The sequence below is a fragment of the Arachis hypogaea genome, chromosome 17, assembly GCF_003086295.3.
Source record: "Arachis hypogaea cultivar Tifrunner chromosome 17, arahy.Tifrunner.gnm2.J5K5, whole genome shotgun sequence".
Classification (NCBI taxonomy): domain Eukaryota; kingdom Viridiplantae; phylum Streptophyta; class Magnoliopsida; order Fabales; family Fabaceae; genus Arachis; species Arachis hypogaea.
Window position 1 is genome coordinate 70,206,428 of NC_092052.1, and position 13,547 is coordinate 70,219,974.

The 13,547-nt window shown below is 36.1% G+C and overlaps 1 non-coding gene across 1 annotated transcript; it reads right to left on the reverse strand.

The window, feature by feature from the left end:
• Positions 1-567: 567 nt before the first annotated feature.
• Positions 568-670, reverse strand: LOC112768251 (small nucleolar RNA R71). The gene has a single exon (XR_003185687.1). It is a non-coding gene; the product is annotated as a small nucleolar RNA R71 (small nucleolar RNA).
• Positions 671-13,547: the final 12,877 nt, after the last annotated feature.

A 13,547-nucleotide genomic window follows, 5' to 3' on the forward strand; every position in this document is an offset into this window, starting at 1 on the left:
GCCAGGAGGAAGGAGAGGAGCATCAACCTCCTTTGATTCCGAACCAGAGAGGACATTTCTAAGACTAAGAAGAGAGGCAGCTACAAGAGGAAAAAGAGTTGTTGGTGAGGAAGAAGTGGAAGAGGACCTAAATCTAAACATGGAAGATGAAATGCCACATAATCATGGAGAAGGTGCTGGCAACCATGCTCCATAAGTGAGAAGAGTGTTAGGATCTTACATAAATCCTAGCCCTGGAAATTGTAGAAGCAGCATCCTAACACCCAATGTGATGCCAATAGCTTTGAACTAAAGCCACAGCTCATCACCTTAGTCCAAAACAACTGTCAATTTGGAAGAAGTGCTCAAGAGGACCCAAACCAATACTTATCCATATTCTTGAGGATATATGACACTGTGAAAACTAATGGTATTCATCTAGACACATATAGATTTCTCTTGTTCCCTTTCTCCTTTAGGGACAAGGCATACAAATGGCTTGAATCTTTTTTCAAGAAGAGTCTTATTACTTGGGATGACATGGTGAAGAAGTTCTTGACAAAGTTCTATCCTCCTCAGAGGATTATCAAGCTAAGGACAGAGGTGTAGACCTTCAGGCAACTAGATGGAGAAACCCTGTATGAAGCATGGGAGAGATACAAGAAATTGACAAGGAGGTGCCCCCTGACATGTTCAATGAATGGGTGCAGCTTCACATCTTCTGAAGGCCTATCTTAAGAAGCAAAAAAGGCATTGAATCATTCATCAGGAGGTTCTCTCAACACCAAGAAAACCATTGAAGAATCTATAGACATCATTGAGACTGTGACAAACAATAAGTATTTCTATGCCTCGGATAGAAGCACCAACTCCAAGAGAGGAGTGATGGAATTGAATCAAATGGATGCTCTGCTAGCACAAAAAAAGTTGATCGCAAACCAATTGGCAGCCCTCACTAAGCAAATGGAGAAGACACAAATTGCAGCAATCAATACCCAAGCACCAATCCAAGAAGGAGCCAACCCAGGAGAGGAATGTGATTGGGAACAAGCAAACTATGTAGGCAATTCATCCAGACAGCCTTATGATCCCCATGCCAAGACTTACAATCCTGGATGGAAGAACCACTAAACTTTGGGTGGGAAAGCCAGCAAAATGAGACCCAAGGTCACAGACCACAAAACCTCAATTACTACAATAATCCCAACCATCAATCCTCCAATCACAGACTATATTAAACCCCACATAATAACACTTTCCAAACCCACTATCAACCACCAAATAGCCATCTCCAACCTCCAAATTCCAATTCATCAGCAATTCATCCCTCTGAGGATAGACTCTCAAGATTAGAAAAATTGATTGAAAATGTTATGGAAGAATCAATTGACACAAAGGCATTCAAGGAAGAAGTGAGATCTAACATGCAGAACTAAGGAGTTGCAATCCAAAAGCTTCAGGCACAAGTTGGATACCTCTCCAAACAAATTCCTATTCCTACTCATACCTTCCCGAGTGACACTATGGCTAATCCCAGAGAAGAATGCAAAGTCATTACATTGATGAGTGAGGAATTTTTGGAAGAAGAGACCACCAAGTATGCAGAACAGAATAAAAAAGCTTCAAATGAGGCATTGGAGGAATTAGAACAAGAAAGGAGCAGCCAAGATTCAATGGAAAAGGAGACCCTGAAACCATATGTACCAAAAGCCTTATATCCTCAAAGGCTTAAGGGAAGCATCAACGAGAAGAATACTCTAGATTCCTAGAGATATTCAAATTACTCCATATCAATATTCACTTCATTGAAGCTATCCAACAAATGCCATTATACATTAAGTTCATGAAGGAGTTACTGTCAAAGAAAAGTCCTTTAAAGGGAGGACAAACAGTGGTGATGTCCAAGGAATGCTGTGCTCTCATCCAAAAGGATCTACCAACAAAGAAGAAGGACTCAGGAGCTTCCATATCCCTTGCACCATAGGAAACATGGCCATTGACAGAGAATTCTATGATCTGGGAGCAAGTATAAATCTCATGCCCCTATCTCTTATGAAGAAGCTTCAGATCACTGAGTTGAAGCCTACAAAAATAGGCCTGCAATTGGCTGATAAATCTTTCAAACAAGCACTTGGGATTGTAGAAAACGTGTTGGTAAAGGTAGGGAAATACTTCCTCCCTACAGACTTTGTCATTCTTGATATGGAAGAGAATCACCTTCACTCCATCATTCTCAGAAGACCATTCCTAGCCACAGCTAGAGCATTAATAGATGTTGAAAGAGGAGAATTGATGCTGAGAATACATGATGAGCAGCTAGTATTCCATGTCTTCAAGACCATGAATGACACCTCTCAAGAGAAGGAATGCATGAATATTGACTCTGGAGAGGCAAACCTGAAGGAAGCATAAGGAATCACAATCAGAGCCTTTGAATTCATCCTTGATGGAGAAAAAGGAAGCACAACTGGTGCAACAAGCTAGAAGAATCAACGAGGAGCTAGAGTTACAACCTGATGAGTCCATATTTGACGAGATATTTTGGCTTGATCTAAATGGATTTCATCACATAAACTCACACTTAAGCACCAAAATAGCATACTTCTGTGTTAACTCCCAATTTGGCATAAATCTGAAAACATGCATTTTTGTGATTAAATTAGCAATTTAATTCCACTTTTATTCCATTTGATGTCATCACATGTTTGTTGAGTGATTTCAGGTCATAGAGGCAATAATGGATAGCCAAAAGTGGAAAAAAGCATTTACAAGGGAGAACACATGAAGAAAACAAGCAAAAGCACACACAGACAAGTGTGCGTGCACACAAGTGAACAAATAGCAAAGTGTGCGTTCGCACACATCTGTGCATATGCACAAGTATCAGCGCGTGACTTCATTAATGAAGCACGTGGCTCGCGATTTTGGGGGCCTCTTGGCCCAGTTTTGAGTGTGCTGAAGCTGATTTTGGATGATATATGAAGGGAACTTCATTCCTTATGAAAGCATTAGGTTTTATTAGGACTTAGACATAATTCTCCATAGTTTTACATAGTAGGAGTAGGAGTAGTGTAGATTAGGGAGAGCTCACTTAGGGTTTTTAATTAGGGTTCATTGTAGCATTTTATAGCAAGCTTTGATTTTGGATTTTGCTCATCTTTTGTAAGTACTCTCAATTCCTCTTTAATTACAACACTTTTGCTATTTTGTTTCATGGTTCAAGTTACTTTGTTCATATTTCCAATTTTGGATCTCTTGAAGCTTTGATTGATGAATTCATGTTTTACGCTTTATATATGCTTGATTGCTTGTTTATAGTTGATATTGTGAATATTTTGGTTATAGTTTCCATTTTTCTTTGCAAATTCTCATGTTTTGGTTATATGCCCACAAAGTGTTTGTGAAAATGCCACTTGGTAATTTTGAGTAGATTTTCACACCTTGGCTTAGGATTTGAGTTCCTAGGATACTAGAGTCATAATGTCCGACATTTAGTGGTAATTCTTGGGTAGTTAGTTGACTCTTATTTCCATTGACGCTAGCTTTTTATCAACTAGTTTGATAAGTTAGCCAGGACTTATGGATTAAGGTCAATTATGCTTGCTTCACTTACTCCTCGATGTTAGGGGTAGACTAAGCGAGATTGACTCATCATAATTATCATACTTGTGGTTATGGCGATGATAGGATTCCTTGGATTCTCGTTCCCAAGTCAAGGCTCTTTTTATGAATTAATAGCATTTTCACTAAGTTTTGATCTTGTTTCCTTTTACTTGCATTTATATCAATTTTGATCATTCCTTAGTTCTTTGATTTCTTAGTTCTTTTAATCTTTTGTTCTTTGATTACAAAACCCCATTTTTCCCTAGCAACCGAAAGCGTAACACTTTCAATTGCATCCATAGGGAGAACAACCCGAGATTGAATTACTCTCGATCTTGGTTATTTATTGTGGGAGTTAGTTGTTGATTTAGCTATAATTGCAACGAAGAGAATTCTATTTTGAGAAAAATCTAGATCGACACTAATTCTCACACATTAAATTTTTGGTGCCGTTGCCGGGGAGTTGCAATGGTGTAAAGTTATGGGCTATTGTAAATATGTTAATATGTAAATAGCTTGCTCTTTGGTTGTCTTTTGCTTTTTGTTAATGGTTAGGATTGGGATCCCGGAGGACATTGCAAACTCAAGCATTGGTGGGGAAGTCAAGCACAAGCCACCATAGCAAGGACTCTCCCAATTGTCTAACTTAAAGACAATAAATAAAAGTGCTTGGTAACATCTTTCTAACTCTCCCTCTCTTTTAGTGTTTGTTTGTTGAATTTTTGCTTCTTTTAATTAGCTTAGTTTGGTAGAATTTTTGTGTTGATCTTGCATTTTTAGGGTAGAATAAATTTTGGGGTTGGAAAAGTTATTTTAGATGTCATGTTTGGTGCCTTAGAGCACTAAAATTTTTTAGAAAAACAGAGCATGTGCTTTAATTCCTTGCATTTTGTTTCTTGTACATAGCTTATGTTTCGTTTAATTTCAAGCTTAGTTAGGTTGAATTTTAGTTGGAATAATGTAGTTGTGCAATGTGGGATGTTTTGGGGTTAAAATCCTTTTATTGAGCTCAAGTTTGGTGCCTTAGAGCTCTAAAACTTTTTGATAAAAAACAGAGCATGTGCGCGCGCACACTCCTGTGCACACACCTCCCAAATTTTGCATTTTGTGCATACGCAACTACCTATGCATACGCACACTCATTAGCGCCCCTCTGTTGGGAGCGCTCACACGCCTTGTGCATCCGCATCTCCCTCTTTTTGCCTCTTGTGCGTACGCACAGACCTGTGTGCGTACACACAGATGGCTAATCAGGCGTTCATTTTTGATGTTTCATTTTCTTGAAAAAAAAATTTTGCTTTTCTGTGCGTGGGCACAGGCCTGTGCCTGGGCACACATCAAAACATGGCCTCTGTTTGCGTCGTTTGCACATATAGTGCGAACGCACAACCCTTTTCATTTTGCCCATCGACGCGTACGTGTCACCTTGCATTTTTTCTCTTTCACGCGTACGCATCCCTTATGCGTACGCGTCGATTCCCTTTTTTGCACGCATCACGCGCACGCGTCCCTTACGCGTATGCGTGACCTCTTGTGCGTGCGCACGGCCCTGTGTGCGTACGCACGCCCCTGTTTTCTCACTACTACACTTCTTTTCTTCTCTTCTCTCTACTTCTTCTATTCTTTTCTCTTCTACTCTCTTTCTCTTCTTAAACCACCATCCACCACTATACTTCACCACCCACGACACTCATCTTTAGTTAGTTAGTTATTTAGTTAGATAGTTAGTTTAATTTTCTATTTGGTGCTAAGTGTTGGATAATTGAGTTGACTTGTTGATTCTGATGAGATATTGCTGCTGAAGTATTGAGATTGTTGTTGCTAAATATTGTTGGATATGTTTATTGAGGTCATACTTTGTTTCTTGGTATTGAGTTCTTCATGTTTAATTTTTGCACAAACCAAGTACTTATGACATTGCCTTCATGAATATTGTTGGATTTCTAAATTGCATATGTTTGGCCACCATGTAATTTGATTTCATAATCTATGGATAGGCAATTTGTTCTTAGTTGATGCATTTTTTTTAGGTGATGCTTATTTATGATTGATATTTAAGTCACCTATTTAATGCATTAACATTGAGAATTGTCAAATTGGATTATAAGCTTACCTAATGACACTTTTTGAGCCTTTTAAGCTTTGTGGACTATGCTTGTCATGTTTTTCACTTCATGTCAATTAGGTGTTACTTCATTATCCAATTCAAAATTTCTTGATTCTTGCTTGAATACTTTTATGCTTCTTTACTACTTGTTTGTTTATCTTAACCTACAAGTTTTCTTTAAAGCATTTCAAGCACACTAGAATGGGTGAAGTGCATACTTCTTTTGTGTAATTGAGACATAACTTTCTATGATAGTGTGTGTGTTCCAAACCATGCAACTTAGAATATATACACTTGTTTCTTTCATGTCACAAACTAACTCACTCACTCATTTTAGTGACTAACACCTTATTCCAACAATCCATGCTTCCTTATTTTTGCATTTGCCTGTATTGCCATCCTATTTTCTATTTTTCATGGATGATGTACCATAAGCAACAAGGGAAGTGGGAGGAAGAGCATGCAGCAGCCGATTGATCTACCAGCTGAAGGTAGCAATCCGAAGTCGCCATACCCCTAGATTACCTTTGAGTGCACGGAGGACCATGCAACCCTTTAAGTGTGGGGAGGTCGTCACTGATAAACCCCATTTTTAAGGTTTATCTAGTACTTAATTTAGTATATTTTATCCATTATTCTCACACTTATGCATATAAATTGCATGTTTTACATTTTCCCTCCTAATTTTGTGCTTTGATTGAAAACATGCTTCTTTGGCCTTAAAATTGCTAATTTTTAATCCTCTCTTATTACCATTCGATGCCGTGATATGTGTCTTAAGTATTTTTCAGGGAATATAGGGCAGGAATGGTTTAGAGGATGGAAAGAAAGAGTGCAAAAGTGGAAGGAACACAAGAAATTGAAGGAATTGCTAAGCTGTCAATCCTGACCTCTTCGTATTAAATCGATCATAACCTGAGCTACATAGGTCCAAATGAGGCGGTTTCAGTTGCGTTGGAAAGATAACATCCGGGGCTTCATATGTAATTTGCCATAGTTGCCATGTAGTTAGGTGACATGCACATATGGATCACGCGTACGCGTGGATCACGATCTTTGGTGAAAAGCATCAGTGTAGCAACCCGTCCATTTGCACATCTCACATTGCACCGAGGATGGTGCAATCTTTAAGTGAGGAGAGGTCGATACCAACTTTCGTGGGATAGTTATTTTCTTCTCAACACTAATGTTTTATTTTCTTCGTTAGTTCATTGTTGCATTTGCATGTTTGATTGCATGTTTACTTGATTTTGTGCATATTTTACCACTACTTGATTGAAGTGATGAATTCTTTTTCAAGAAACTTTTTATAGCATTTCCCCTAATTTAAATCAAAATTTTGTTAAACTTGTTTGAAGAATTTTATTTTGAAACATGGTTTTAGAGCTCGAACATACAAAACCTGTGAGATTTTTGAGCTTATTTGATTGGTTGCATTTTATCAATAAACACTTTGTTTTTGGTGTGTGTTATTCTCTCTAAAATTGTGATCTTTGTCTTGCTTAATTATATATTTCCATTGTTTGATGTATGCATGCACTTATATGATTGAGGTCTTGTTTCCCTGAGCTTACATACCCATATGGCCTTAACCTTTTCATTATCCTTTGTAAACCAATGTTGAGCCTTTTAACCCCATTTATTCTTTACTTTAGCTCATCACTAACTCTAAGCGAAAAATAATAATGTCCTTAATTTGAATCCTTGGTTAGCTTAGACTAGTGAGAGTATTCATGATTTAAGTGTCGGGAAGTTGGGTTTGCCAATATTTGGTTTGAGAATTGGGTGTTGTATATGCTTGTGAAAATGTGCAAAACAATAGTTAAGCACATATTATTGCATTCAACAATGTACTCATATGCTTTGAGAAAAAAAAAAGAGAGAAAAAGAGAAGAAAAAGAGCAAATAATAAAAGGAGATAAAATGCCCCAAAGTAAATGGTGATAGCAATGCATATGTACTATGCTCGAAATTAGGGTGCATGAATATGTGGAAAACATGGTTAATGGATAGTTAGGTTTTGTATTTTGATTACATAGATTGTCCTAAGTTAGGTGGGAAGTTTAGGTTAATTAAGGATTCAAATTTTAGTCCACTTGACTAAATACAATCCTACCTTGACCCTAACCCCATTACAACCCTTAAAAGACCTCTTGATATGTGTATTTGTGCATCAAATTATTTGTTGATTGGTAAAAGAAGAGCAAGCCTTAGAAAGCAAGGTTAGTAGAGAATTGAGATAATCAAACCTTAAACACTTGATTAATTAGAGTGTATACACTTCTAGTGAGGGTTCGATGCTTGATTCCTTGTTCTTGGCTTTCATGGGCTATCTTCTTCTGCAAGTGTACTTGTACCTTATTTTATGATTTGAATTAGTGAGATCTAGTTCATATTTCTTCTTGAAGGATTTGTTTACTTTTAACCAAGTAGGTAAAAGCATTTTGCATTTAGTTGCATTCATATAGATAGGTTTCATTTCATACTTTCTACCATTCCTCTTCACTCTTTTGGTTCTCTTGAGCTTAGCATGAGGACATGCTAATATTTAAGTGTGGGGAGATTGATAAACCCATTTTTAGGGTTTATCTAGTGCTTAATTTAGTAGATTTTATCCATTATTCTCACACTTATGCATATAAATTGCATGTTTTACATTTTTCCTCCTAATTCTGTGCTTTGATCGAAAACATGCTTCTTTGGCCTTAAAATTGTTAATTATTAATCCTCTCTTATTACCATTCGATGCCGTGATATGTGTGTTAAGTGTTTTTCAGGGTTTATAGGGTAGGAATGGCTTAGAGGATGGAAAGGAAGCATGCAAAAGTGGAAGGTACACAAGAAATTGAAGGAATTGCTAAGCTATCAATCCTGATGTCTTCGTACTAAATCGATCATAACTTGAGCTACAAAGATCCGAATGAGGCGGTTTCAGTTGCGTTGGAAAGCTAACATCCGGGGCTTCAAAATAATATACAATTTGCCATAGTTTCCATGCAGTTAGGCAACGCACATGCGTGACCAGAAATTTTTAGCGACGCATACGCGTGACAGAGGCTCATGTACTGTACGTATCAGAAATCGTTGGAGGCGATTTCTGGGCTGTTTTTGGCCCAATTTCAAGCCCAAAATCACAGATTAGAGGCTGCAGAGTGGGGGAGTCATGGATACAACTTTCATTCACATAATTTTAGGTTTTAGATGTAGTTTTCTAGAGGGAGAGTCTCTCTCCTCTCTCTATGTTTTAGGGTTCTTAGTTTTATTCCTTCTCAATTTCTGAATTTTATCTTATTTTCTACTTAGTTCTCTTCTACTTTTATTTGTTCTAGTATTCTAGTTTATTTATTTCCCTTATTGATTACTTTATGTTTCCCATTTAGTTTATGAATTCTCATGTTAGATTTGATTTCCCTTTTAATGCAATTTGAGGTATTTCATAATTATTGTTCCTTTCTTCGTTTGTTATTATTGATGTTTGCAATTGGTTATTTAGATTTAATATTCCTTGTTAGTTTTCTATATTCTTATGTTATGCCTTCCAAGTGTTTGATAAAATGCTTGGGAAGGTTTTAAGTTAGATTTTTATATTCTTAGCTTGAATTGATTAATTCGAGACTCTTGAATCATCATAAGTCTCTTGTTGGTTGGTGATTGAAACTTGCTAGTTGGCTTGAACTTCACTAACTCTAGTCTTTGATTAGGACTTGTGAATTCAAGTTGATTTTCTCACTTGACTTACCTTCAATTATTAGAGGTTAACTAAGTGAGAGCAAAAGGCAATTACCATCACAAGTGACTATGATAATGGGGATAGGAATTCCAATTATCAATCCTTACTAAGACTTTTCTTAATTATTATTTTAATTCCTTGATATTTACATTCCTTGTTCCACATTTCAAAAACCCAAAAAGATACAATCTCATAACCAATTATAAGTAAACTTCCCTGCAATTCCTTGAGAGACGACTCGAGGTTTAAATACTTCGATTTATTTTTATTGGGTTTGTTTTAGTGACAAACAAATTAAATTTGATTGAGGTTGAATTGTCGGTTTAGAACTATACTTACAACGCGCTTATTTTTGTGAAATTCTTTACCGACAATTTTTCCGCCATCAGTCACCGATCGGCAATCTTGGGTGACATACTCTAATCTTAACACTTTCATCTTCTTTTTGAATTTTTAGTTGCATTTTTCTTCTTGGGTTGTATATATTTTAGTACCTTAATTTCATTTTTCTTAGTTTATTGCATTTTTTTCATATACATAATAAGCTTAGTTAAGATAATAAAAATTTTCCAAGAAAAAAAACATTCTTGATAGGGTATTGACATCCTAATTGATTTGAGTTGGAACTTTTGATTGAAACTTGCTTGAAATATATATTGTGGAACATGTTTTTGAGTTGTGAACACATAAGCATGTGAGTTTTGAGCCTAATTGTGTGGTTACACCATATAACCAATATTTTCATTCTTGTGTGTGTTATTCTCTTTTTATGATTGCAATCTTTGATTTGTCTGATTCTTTATGTCCATTGTTTGATGTATATATGCATTTATATGATTGAGGCTATCTTTTCATTAAGCTCACTTCTCCCAAATAGCCTACCCTTTTATCTTCCTTTGTTAACCAACCTTAAGCCTATTTCAATCCCCTCTTGTTCTTAAAGTTAGCACATTACTAGCCTGAAAGTGAAAAACAAATAAATGTCCCTTATTCGGATCTTTGATTAGCTTAGGCTAGTGAGAGTGTGTATCATCTAAGTGTGGGGAAGTTTGGGAACTTCAGTTGAGGTAAAAGTGGATTTTTGTATTTTTGTTAAAAATCTTGGGAATTGGATACATGCTCATGCATCAAATACTTAAACCATATGCATTGACACTTTTGTATATTATTATATATTGCAAAAAAAAAGAAATAAAAAAGAAAAAAGAAAAAAAGAAGATAATAAAAGGGGACAAAGTGCCCCAAAGTAAAGTAACAATAACAATGCATATGAGTTGTGATTAAAAAGAAAATGCATGAGTGTGTAAGGAAAGTGAGGAATGGGTAGTTAGATTTGCTTTGAGTTGTATAGGTTGTTATGTAGGTTAGGTGAGAGCTTACGCTAATCAAAGATGCAAATATTAAGCTCACTTGACCGTATATAACCTTACCTTTACCCTAACCCCATTACAACCTATGGAAAAGCACTCATGATATTTGTATGCATATATTGAATAAGTGTTTATTGTTAGATGAAAGACAAATCTTAGAAAGCATGATTAAAAGAGAAATGAGTGAATTGACCCTATACACTTGAGTGATTAGAGCAGATACACATCCGGGGAGGATTTGATTGCTCAATTACATGTTTTCACCTATGCTTAATTCCTTTCTTGCAAGTTTGTAAATGCTTGTCAATAACTCTAATCAATTATGGATTTGACTCGATTTATATTGCTTCAGCCCTTATGTCCATATATGTATTCTTAGAGTTGATTTATTTTAACTAAGTAGTCGCATTCATTTAGGTAGATTGCATATAGGTAGTTTTCTTGCATTGAATAAATGTAGTACCCCTTGTTTCCTTCTTGAGTATAGCATGAGGACATGCTATTGTTTAAGTGTGGGGATGTTATGAATCCACATTTCATGGTATTATTTGCTCTAATTGGGTAGATTTTATCAACTTTTGTTGCACTTATTCATTGAAATAGCATAGTTTCATGATTTCTTCCTAAATTGTGCTTGAAAGTGAAAACATGCTTTTTAGGCCTTTTTATTGCTAAATTTTATTCACTTTAATCCCATTTGATGCCTTGATGTATTTGCTAAGTGATTTCAGGTTTCCAAGGCAAGTATGGGTGGAAGAAGTGAGAAAAAGAGCCTACAAAGGGGAAGAAACCATGAATAAATGGAGTTTGAAAGTTCCAGCGATCCATGTGTGCGCAAAAGCAATGCGTGCGCATGCACAAGTGCGAGCTTGGCGACGCGTACGCATGACCCACGCGTACGCGTGGAAGTGAATTTTGCCAGGTGACGTGTATGCGTGACCCGAGTCACGTGAGCTCATTAATGCAAATCGCTAGGGGTAAATTTTGGGCCTTCAAAATCCAATCCAACTCATTTTTGAAGCTATTTCAACCCCAATTCAAGTGGAAGCAAGGGGGGCAATTAGGTTTAGCTTTTCTATGTTTTTGTCTTAGTTTCTAGAGAGAGAAGCTCCCCACTCTCTCTAGAATTAGGTTAGGTTTAGTTAATTTTCCTTTAATTTCAGCTTTTAATTCTTGTTTTAATGTAGTTTCATTTGTGTTTTCATGCTTTATTGTCTTACTTCTCTTAGTTCTTCTTCTTAATTTCTCTTTTATGCCACTTTTCATTTTATGAACCCTCTTGTTAATTTTAATTTTCATTTAATACAATTTATGTTTTATGTTCATTTAATACTTGTTTGAGTTATTGTTATCATTTTCTTGCTTTTGGTAGTTAGATTTTATTTTTAATACAATTTAATATTATTTTATTTTCATGCACACCAAGTGTTAAATAAAATACTTGGCTTAGTTTTTGCTTAGTTTTTCTTCACTCTTGGCTTGGAATTGAGGACTTTGGTGCTCCTTGAGTCATTGATGTCCATTCTTGTTTGATATATTAGAGTAGTTAGTTGATTTGGTTTCCATTGACTCTAATTCTCCCATTAATAGTGTTGACTAGGACTTATGCATTGGGATAACTATGCCTACTTGACTTATCCTCAATGTAGGGTTGACTAAGTAGGATTAACTCTTCATAATCATCATGTATTTGTGGTCAATGGCTAGGATAGGTAACCTTAACTCTCAATTACATGTCAAGAGGTTTCTTGCATTTGAATTTTCCTTTTCTTGCATTTAATTTCTTTGACTTTTATTGCTTTGACTTTTAATTCCTTACATGCATCTTTACTTTATTGTCATTTATATTTCTTGTCTCTTCTGCAATCAATCATAGGCAATAATCTTAGCACTTCATTTGCAACTCCTAGGGAAGATGACCCAGGAATTCAAACTCCCAGTTATTGTGTTTTGATTATGACTATCTTTTAGAATTAAATTTAATTGTTGGCCAATTGTTGGGTTGGGAACTATACTTACAATGCCAATTCTAAATTTTGAGAAAAGAAAATTCCTAACCCGCTTTGGGCCTAACATCACAACCCCCACATGAAATAATCAACAAAGGTCCTTCTGAAAACAAGCTCACAAACAACGAAGCATCATCTGAAGAGCAGAGTCTCAAGAAGAAGGTACCAAAAGGGTGGAGGAATAAGAAAATCCCCACTGAAGGTTTTTCACCCGGGGACAAAGTGATCCTGAGCCACCACCCAACAATACCCTCTCAGTTTGTTGTAATACCTTCTCAACTTCCTAGAATATATACAGTAAACAAGGTTCTCTCATTGGAGCATGTGGAGATCATCAAGGAAGGAATTGGAAGAAAGTTCACTATGAGAGGAGATGATCTGAAACATTATCATTCTCCCTAACAAGAGTCAAACGTCAAGCTAATGACGTTAAAGAAGCGCTGACGGGCGGAGAATTGCCGATTAAGAATTTATAGTGAAAATAGCGTTGCAAGTACAGTTCTTAACCGACGAAATTTTCGCTTATCAATTTAAAAAAGAGTTATCACAATTTAAGAATAAAATACTGGGAGTAGAATTCCCAGGTCATCTCCCAACGAGTTGACAAAAGAGTGCAAGTTATTGGTCAGGAATTTTCTGAGAAATTTTAGAGTTGGAGAACAGAAGAATAAAATGATTATTAATTAAAGCAATGAAAATTAACAAGAGGTTTTATATATTTAAAATAAAAAGCCTTGACTGGGAGAAGA